We start from the raw sequence: 8,065 nt of genomic DNA, 5'->3' as shown, positions 1-8,065 counted from the left end.
GTTTGCCTGCCTTCCCTTGCTGTAAAGGAGGGTAAAGAACAAAGAAGCGATTGTTTGTATCTAGGGTTTTAAGAACCTTTTAGAAAAGAAACAAAGGAATCTCGACTGTTTTTTATGTTAATTGACTTGTCTTTTGAAGCTAGTGATATTCTTCTCTTTATTTTAGCGGTAAGCAGACCTTGGGCATACAAGCTGCACCTCCTTTACCTGCCAGTGCGTTGCTATTACCTGGTTCTCGGTATCTTGGTGATCTGTTTGGATGTGGGGAAAAGAATTGCATGCTGTCTCTTAATGAGCACCACGGTTCTGAATTGTACTGGGAGGCCCAGCTAGCTAGTGTGCTGTGTGGCTGGCAGTGGCCAGTGGCTCTCCCCCTTCAGGGGAGGAAATACGAGCGAGCTGATGGTGGTAATGCACCTCTCTGATGCTCTTTCAACCTGTGGTGGTGTGTCTGGACAGCCCTTCTGGTCCAGAGTGCACCTGTGGTGTGTGATAGCACCGTATGTGGTTGGCTTCCCGGGCCTGCCCAATTCCTTTCTGGAACTAAGCGAGCTCCCTGACATGACACCCTGCAGCAGGAGCCTGTGCTTCATGACACATCCTGTCAAGAGAGATATCCTTTATCCAGAGCCTGGCTCGGTTTCACACCACCTGCTCCCTGTATTGGAAGAGACAGTGCAACCCTCTCACATTCTTCATGCTGCTTGCTCAGTTATAGATCCGTGTGTTGCCTCCCTCAGCCCTGCAATTCTTCTTTTCCATGCTGGTGAGTCCTCGGCTCTTTAATAGTTTGATTCCCTAGGTGGAACTGCTCTTGTTCTATGCTGTTGATCTTCTGCCATCACCTTCAAACCTTTTTGAGCCGTCTGCTACATCAGACACGTATGTAAGGCTAAGATCTATATTTTATTCAATTTTATTTAACTTCCTAGCTTGAGCTATTTTTTTCCAGGCCCCAGACCCTATCCTGTGCACTTGGCTGACATTACCTTGACATCAATGAATACTCAAGATGCAGTTGATGCAATTAATAGACTACAACTGCGTTTTACCTGGCAGCGGATATTTTGCTGGCCCACAGGCCAGACCCAGACATTTGAGCCACACAACTTATCTTGAATTCTACCTTCTTGGCAAAGATTTCCTTCCTGTGCTGGTTGTGCTCCTGGTAGAGTGAAATCACTGGTGCAGTAGTTAGAGACCGCTTGCCTCTGGGCCAAATTAAAACCTGGTGGGTGCAGTCTGAGACAATGAAGTCAAACCTGTTCGGCTGAGCCTTCCTGGGGCGGCAGGGAAGGGGGGTGTTGATCTGCATGGAGATCAGGAGACTTTGTTCTTTGTGCAGTACAAGCCTTTAACCTTTCAGCTAATGCTTTAATGAGGAATTCTGAGCTTATCCTGTAACGATGTTGTAGTCATCCTTTCCTCCCCCACTATTAAATTATATTTTGTCTATGCAGCAATAATTTTATTTAAGAAAAACACATTCCAGATGTTCAACGTGTTTTAATAGGACTGCTTGTTGAAAGTGTTTGTGATTTTTTAAGACCAAAAAAGCGTCGAATACCAATTTTAGCTTTTATAAAGGCAAGACTTAAGCATGGAACAATCAGCAAGGAATATTTGACAGATCCAAAAATAGATCCTCAATGGACACAGTAGAATTGCAGCAGAATTTTAAAGCAGAACTGACTGCAGAGGATCCAGGCCTGCAGGATGATGTTAACTGGGAAGGAATGGAGAAACTAAATACCAAAATCTGCTCTCAGTGTATCAGCGTGGCAGAACCCCGCGCGCTTCTGAGATGCCTGTTGGCAAGGCTGAACATAGTTGTCGTTGTTCAGCTGCTGTAAGATGTGTAATGATTATTTGCAAGCAAGAGTAAGACAAGCTTTTAATGGTTTACAGTCCTTCAGTATGCGTCTCTTAATCTCAAAGAGATGTTTCTGTGTTGTTTAAGGGTTTATATATTACCATTGTTGCAGAGAAAGGGGAAGTGCTTGAGAATAGCTCACATTCCCCAGTAATCACATGTTGGTCGCCGAGCATTTAAGCTTTCGCTGGCCTCTTGCCAGCTCTTCTGTGATGCTTTTTTGGAGGTCAGCCTCTCCTCTGGAGTACTTTAACCTTGAACCAAAACAGTCGTGTCCTGTGTGACTGGGGTCAGAAGCCAAGTTTCCTCTCCTAGAAACCAGTGGAGCTGATTCTAATTGCAAGGCACATTCTGTCAAACCAAGTGGTGTGCTCACAGCTACGTGGCTTCTGAGCCAGAACTGATTTCCATCTGTCTTGCTTGGAACATGAGCAGTGCAAAGACTCATTTTCTGTGTAAAATAGTTCTGCGCGTACATTTAATACAAATAAAAGGAAATTGCAAGTTAATCTGATGTCATTCGTACCTCGACCTTAGTTGTCGTAGTGGGGGTATACTAAAGAGCAACATACACCAGTATGGCTGTAAGGTCTGTCCTTGATGTTCCACCTTCAGCCTAGACCACAGCAGTGTCCGTTTTTCTTTGTTTTTCATTCCAACCAACATTTTAATACTGGTTTCCCCATCACAAGCCAGCCTAACCTGAGTGGTGAGGCTTTCCTAGCGTATTCCGGAGGAAAGGAAGATGAAAATTACTTGATTTACATGCAGCCTGTTGGCGTTTTCTGTTCTTAATTATTTTTTTCTAGATGAAGTACTACTTGCCCAACTTCTCTTTTTCTAGCTTCTTGTTTTAGAGATTCATGTCTCAATATTGTGCAGAGGCTATCATTGGAGTTGTAAGCTGTTAGCCTCACTGTTCAGCGGAGTGGCGCTGTGCCCTGGGCTCTCTGGACTTATTGAAGGGAGGAAAAGAATGAACGATCCTCTTGTGAGCATCTCTGGAGCAAGCAGGTGTAACTCCTAACTTCTTGTAGTGGCTATCCAGTTTCTCCTTAGGTCCTACCCCAGTCATCCATCTGGTCTCTGAAGATGGGCATTCAGACTCCCGCACAGAGAAGTGAGTATTGCACAGTGTCAGGGGTGCAAATGTATTCGAGCAAACCACAAATGACTCGTATCTGTTTTAAAGAAACCACTCTTCAATTAAAGTACTGTTGAGGCATGCCTGTGGTTGTTAAAGGTCATTTTTTAGCAGATAAGAGACAGAATGCTAGCTCTTGTGTCAGGGTCAGATTCATTTTCCCCAAACTGTTTTTTTTGCTTGCTGAATCAGTGTACCTTTACTGCCAAAAGCTTGAATAAAGCTGCATTAAATCATTGACATGTTTATTTTGTAGAAGAAGGAAGAAGACTGTCTCTGCATGTAGCAGAATGGTTCTGAGGTTGTTAAGAGCCAGTTCCCTCTTGTCTTATTCCACACAGCTGTACAGAAGAATCACGCTGCTCTAATGATGCTGGTAAAGCTTTTCTGTGGGACCACTTCTCTGAAACGAAAATGAGCAGCTAATGAATAGTAGCCGTGCAGGAATGGGAATCAAACAGTATCCATGCACGTATTGAGAGGGTTAAATGCTAAACCGTACAGAAAGAGCCCGTGTGGGTGGCTTGACTGGTCACATCACCCTCGAGAACAGAGGTTTTCTGTGTCTGGCTGTTGCTTGTGGTGCAGGAAGGCAGAGGCTCTGCTCGCTGCCGTACGTGGGTTCCCGCAGTTGCATAACTCAACGGTGAATTACCAGTAAAATTCCACTGACCCAGAAGATTGCTTCATAGCCTGTTTTGAATCTCCTGCTTTATTTATGAGGTCTAAATTATTTTAATGAAATATTAAAATATTAAACTAACTTTATTCATGCTTGGAAACACAGGATGCCAAAGCTGATTCACTTGCTCTGTAGCCTACACGTCCACTACAGAGGAAGCTTACTGCAGGCCTTCCTGAGCCCCTTAACTTTGTTTCTGCTTTCTGCATTTTATGCCCTATGCTGCTTCTGGTTTGAGGCAGGCTTAAGCAAATATGTGATATTTTTTTTAGTATAATTCAAATTTGTCAAGAAGGCTTTATGAATATGTATTATGGAGTTGTAAGCTCAGAGTTTTATTGATATTTGCAGTTGCAGGGGCTATCTAAATGGAGCATCCTTTTAACAAGCTGCCCATGAAAACCTTTTCTTTTATGGTTTGTATGCTGTTAGAAAAATGAATTCTTCACTGGTTCTTCATGTAGAATACAAACTAAAACTGTAAACTTTTTAAATTCCTACAAGGAAATGGGAGTTTTTCTGAAATGTGTTTCTATTTTCCTGAGGTTTGGTTTGATGTTTTCTGTAACTTTTAATAGTAGTAGAAGGTAGGTAGTTCTAAATCCTGTTAATGAAAGTGATACCAATAAGCATAATCCTATCTAGTCAGTGCATGTTCAGGATGAACTTCTCAGAAATCAATCTCTGCAACGGGTTCCTAGGGGCATATTTACTGCAAGCAGTGTACTGTGAGTGACTAATGGCTTTTGCAGTAGGCATATTTTGATTTCAGTTGGACTCTTGCTATCCCAGCATGGTGGCCTCAAAGGAAACAACTTCAACCACACATAAGACAAACCTTTTTAAGATGGGTACATACTTTTTGGAGCCTGATGCAGGTGATGTGATGAGATTCCTTATTGATCTGTCCAGTTTTTGTGATTGCTTTTACAAATGATCTGGAAGATACAATAAAGAGGATGCTTGCTAAGTTTCCAGGCATCACTATAACATATTTGAGTGCGTTGCACCTTAGACTGAAAGCCAGTTCCCAAGATCCAGCCTGCTGGGTGGTTATTAGGGCAGTTTAAACTGCCAAGCTCTGTGTTTGTCTGTATTTAGAATGTACTTAAAGGCAATGGTGATCAACGTGGTAACCATGGCAATGCTGCTTGAGCTGAGGAGGTGAACAGAAATGCCTGTTTGTGTTAGTTTATTCCACTCGCTTGAGTGCTTTATAGCAGTGTTACCACATGAAAGGTCCTCTTGGCAGAAATCTGGGGTAGTGTGCGATATGTGCTGTGTAAGCAGCACGCCGAGCTCTTTGGAACGCCATTTTATTTATAATATTTCAGTGCTGTTTCCTAATAATTTTTATGGTTTTTGGTGTGTATAAGCTATTGTTACGCCTGAAATTTAATGTGGAGCTGTTCCTTTCACCCTGCAGAAACCTTCAGAGATATAAAATAGGTGTGAAGTGTCCTGGGCTGTGTCTACAGAGCTGTGCTGAGATAAGCGCTGATACCTCCTGTTACGTGTAACTGCTTTGTTCCTTGTGGAAAGGCTACAAGGGCTCTTCTGAAAGGTGGTTGTGATTCCACTGTGTACATCCCCTGTATGTTTGTATGACGGGTGGTAAGTGCTGTTGGGAACGATGGTGATCCGAAAGCAAACAAAGAATTACCTCTAGATTTTTACAGTCTCAAGCAGAGTATCTTATTTGAGCAAAAGCGCAGGAATAGCTTCTGTGCTGTTTCTGTCTGACTCCAGAGAGATTTTAAATTTATTGTTGCTTCCAGTTAAATCAAATCCCTTCATTTAATATTATAGAGGAGCTACTGAAATTGAGTTTACTCTGTGCTGGTTTGTTTTGTCAAGTTCGTGAACAATGCCTTCATTGCTTTCAGATACTTTCAACTTGGTTTCAGGAATTTGTGGAATGGATGTGAAGGTCAGAAGCTTTCTTGCTGTTTTTGATTTTTAAGCAGCAAATGTCTTTGCCTGCTTTGCATGTGGCAGGCCTCTTAAACCTTCTTAGTAGAACAAGTAGGTAGTGTTTATTCTCTGACATCCGCAGGATTATTTTAGAAGCTTTTCATTGGATCTGTTCATGTTGTCTAGGGGTAGGATATATTTGAAACCTGCAGGAAGCATGACTGGTACTTAATTTACCTTTAAAGTACTACAGGCTTCTAAAACAGCGAAATGTGAAAATGGACAGAAGAGTCCTGCTCTCTTCATACAAAGTATTGAAACCTAAGGCTTTTATAGTTAGGCTGAGGTGCAAATTTAAATGTACTGGAATAACTCTCCCTTCTCCTCCCTTCCTGTTTCTACATGGATGTTTGCACAGGTATGAGTGGGTCATTCATAGCAATGTAGGGTCTTAAATCCTTTCCACTGAAACTTGAATAAATCAAAAGGACCCCTTTAAACAAGTATAAGAGCATCAAAAGAAGACAAGGTGGATTAGGGATTATATTCTTTTGTACACCTAATAAAAACTTTGATTCTATACCCAACTCATGAGTGACAAGAGTAGCTGTCGGTGGTGAAAACTTAATGGCTTTGGTGAATGCCAGGGAAAGAAATGTTTTCTTGTTCACCTCTGCTTATAGTTGGTTTCAGTTCCCTCAACTCTTGGTTTCCTGGAGAATTTCTCAGGAATTTCCATTCCACTGAAGGAGAGGAGAGCTGAGGCAGCTCAATGTGTTGTCTTGACTGTTTCCAAATGCTGCTCTAGAGACAAGGATACAGCAAACAGCAAGTCATCTTAGCACTTCCTACAAGATCAAGTGGAGCCCTGGTGGTGCTAATGAAATGCTTTCTGTAGAGATCTTTGTGTTTGTAGGGTCAGCTGGACTGTGTAGAGCACAGGTTGTTTAACGCCTGTGGGTGTCTGAAGCACGGCGAATACTTCAAGATCTGCAAATACTTCAGGATCTGCGCAGGATCCAGGGAAATCTGCGGCAGTGACCGATTCAGGATGTGAGACTGTGAGACCACTGGTATTTTTAAGATGAGAAATGGATCTGGGCTGTAATTCTGAGCTCCACTTTAGTGCAATATTATAAATAGTGTGAGGTACAGAAATGTAAAGGCTTTACGGGCATCTGTCGAACAGTATAGCACAATGAGTTTCCTATTCAGTTTCATAGGAATCTGAATATTGTGCTGCAGTGAGTTCTCAAACTAGTGATAACTTTTCTTCCCAGATACCCTGCTTGAAAGCTCTGTTCATGGCACTGAGAGCATCTGGGATCATATTTCAATCTTCTCTCACCACTTGAGAAATTAATTCTATGCTGAAGGCTAATTAGTGAACAGTCTGTGTGGAGTAGGCTCTTGTTAGTACTTGTCTCATAAACGGTACAATCGTGCACTTGTATAGTCTAAACTTAAAAAAAAAAAAAACCTTCAAATCCTGAAAAGCCATTGTATAGTTCATAAGTATTTGAATTACTTAGGGAATGCTTTGCTTTGGTACAGGGTATGCGAACAGTACAGGTACTGCTTGCTCGAGTGCTGTAAGCTTCCAGTCTAAATGCACTAATGAGCATTTAATCAGGAAGTCCTGGGTCAATAACACTTCGTACACTTGTGTAATGAACAAGAACTCTTTAGCCTCTAAAATGAAGCAGAATTCTAGTCTTATTGCTGTTGACTTGTCTTATTGATTTTTCTGTGTAACTTATGGATGGGTTATTTATTTTATCTTGGATATACTTAATAGCTCTCATCAATACTTAAAGGCCAAGTTTCATCTCGTGCCAGGGACCAGAGGGTGAATACAGCATTCCTGCTCCCGAGGTCTTTGTGCAACACCAGGGCGAAATGCTTTTGGACTGCAACGGAGGGAGCATAGAAGATGACCAAAGTGAGGACCAGATGCAGTTGCTGGGTAGGAGGAGTTGTAGTGCAGTTACTTCTTCCTGGAGTTCAGGGTAAGGGGCTACTCAGCTACTTGCTTTTGGTGAGTAGCCAGGTGAATATCAGCCAGTTCTCACTTGAAGAGCTTCACCAGCATACATCCTGCCGTGTGATACAGCTGTCCCCTCAGCCATCTGCGAGGCTGTCGGATTGAATGTTCTGCCAGTTCTTCTCTGCTATTCACACCCTCCTCAAGTATAGCTCAGTTTGTAAAGGCTGGAGTTTTGTCTCTTCAGTGAAATTCTTTTCTCCAGAGTGGAAGATTTTTTTCCTTCCAAAATTCATACATTAAAATGAAGGTATACACAAATGTTGAGTCTTAGGTTTCTTTTTAACAAAACAAAATGGAACACAAGACCTTTTTTAATGGATGCTTGCTGCCTACTTCAATGTTCTGGATTTTAAAAATCTTTCAAGTATCTCTCATACAGGTGAAGGATTATCTGAATTCAAACAA

At 42.0% G+C, this 8,065-nt stretch overlaps 1 protein-coding gene across 1 annotated transcript in view; it reads left to right on the top strand.

Moving 5' to 3' along the window:
- Nucleotides 1–825: 825 nt before the first annotated feature.
- Nucleotides 826–8,065, top strand: part of SEC14L1 (SEC14 like lipid binding 1) — a 32,574-nt gene continuing 25,334 nt past the window's right edge. The window contains exon 1 of the mRNA XM_084298724.1: nt 826–882. The gene's annotated coding sequence lies outside the window, so the exon portion shown is untranslated. The remainder of the gene's footprint in view (nt 883–8,065) is intronic.

Source organism: Netta rufina (genome assembly GCF_964035555.1).
Source record: "Netta rufina genome assembly, chromosome: 19".
NCBI lineage: Eukaryota > Metazoa > Chordata > Aves > Anseriformes > Anatidae > Netta > Netta rufina.
Note: the sequence above shows the minus strand (reverse complement) of the source record. Positions and strands in the feature narration are given on the sequence as shown.